The sequence below is a fragment of the Acyrthosiphon pisum genome, unplaced genomic scaffold (assembly GCF_005508785.2).
Source record: "Acyrthosiphon pisum isolate AL4f unplaced genomic scaffold, pea_aphid_22Mar2018_4r6ur Scaffold_91;HRSCAF=455, whole genome shotgun sequence".
In the NCBI taxonomy this organism is placed as follows: domain Eukaryota; kingdom Metazoa; phylum Arthropoda; class Insecta; order Hemiptera; family Aphididae; genus Acyrthosiphon; species Acyrthosiphon pisum.
The window spans coordinates 5,399-6,802 of NW_021779253.1; the positions used below are offsets into that span (position 1 = coordinate 5,399).

Genomic DNA, 1,404 nt, shown 5'->3' on the forward strand with positions numbered 1-1,404 from the left:
GCACGGTCTCCGTACCGGCGACGCATCTTTCAAATGTCTGCCTTATCAACTGTCGATGGTAGGTTCCATGCCTACCATGGTGGTAACGGGTAACGGGGAATCAGGGTTCGATTCCGGAGAGGGAGCCTGAGAAACGGCTACCACATCCAAGGAAGGCAGCAGGCGCGCAAATTACCCACTCCCGGAACGGGGAGGTAGTGACGAAAAATAACGATACGGGACTCATCCGAGGCCCCGTAATCGGAATGAGAACACTTTAAAACCTTTAAACGAGGATCAATTGGAGGGCAAGTCTGGTGCCAGCAGCCGCGGTAATTCCAGCTCCAATAGCGTATATTAAAGTTGTTGCGGTTAAAAAGCTCGTAGTCGGATCTGTGTCTGGACGGTGCCGGACCACCCTGGCGGTCCGTCGTGTCGCGGCCGGCCGTGTCGCGGGACCACGTGTCCCGTCGGCGCGGTCGCCGTCGCGCTCGTCAGCCGTCTCGGGGTGTTAGTTACCGGCACGTCGGCCGGACGTATTGTCGGCAGGCGGACACGTGTCTCGTGCTTCCGGCGCGCCGCGCGGCCACGCGTCGCGCGGCCGTCGGTGTTCGACGACGGCGGCCGCCTACTCCAATCTTGCTGCGCGGTGCTCTTCACCGAGTGCCGTCGGCGGGCCGACACGTTTACTTTGAACAAATTAGAGTGCTCAAAGCAGGCTCGAATCTGGCGGGGCGGCTTCACGGCCGTCTCGTCAAAAGGCCCTGAATACTGGTCGCATGGAATAATGGAACAAGACCTCGGTCCCGCGCATCTCCGCCCTTCGCGGGCGCGCGAAATCGCCCTCCGGGGCGTTTCCGTGCGCGGGCCGCCGGGGCCGCGGGCGCCAGTCGCCCGCGCGTCCCGCCGGGCCGGGTTTTCGGGACCGGAGGTAATGATCAACAGAGACGGGCGGGGGCATTCGTACCGAGACGTTAGAGGTGAAATTCTTGGATCGTCTCGAGACGAACTGACGCGAAAGCATTTGCCAAGTACGTTCTCGTATGATCAAGAACGAAAGTTAGAGGTTCGAAGGCGATCAGATACCGCCCTAGTTCTAACTGTAAACGATGCCAGCTAGCGATCCGCCGGCGTTTCATTAACGACCCGGGCGGGCAGCTTCCGGGAAACCGAAGCTTTTCGGTTCCGGGGGAAGTATGATTGCAAAGTTGAAACTTAAAGGAATTGACGGAAGGGCACCCACCAGGAGTGGAGCCTGCGGCTTAATTTGACTCAACACGGGAAACCTCACCAGGCCCGGACACCGGAAAGATTGACAGATTGAGAGCTCTTTCTTGATCGGTGGGTGGTGGTGCCATGGCCGTTCTTAGTTGGTGGAGCGATCTGTCTGGTTAATTCCGATACGAACGAGACTCTGTCCTGCTA

The 1,404-nt window shown here is 59.0% G+C and overlaps 1 long non-coding RNA gene across 1 annotated transcript in view; it reads left to right on the top strand.

Moving 5' to 3' along the window:
- Positions 1–6: 6 nt before the first annotated feature.
- Positions 7–1,404, top strand: part of LOC107885124 — a 5,773-nt gene continuing 4,375 nt past the window's right edge. Inside the window, exon 1 of the long non-coding RNA XR_003840248.1 lies at positions 7–1,045. This is a non-coding gene — a long non-coding RNA (uncharacterized LOC107885124). The remainder of the gene's footprint in view (positions 1,046–1,404) is intronic.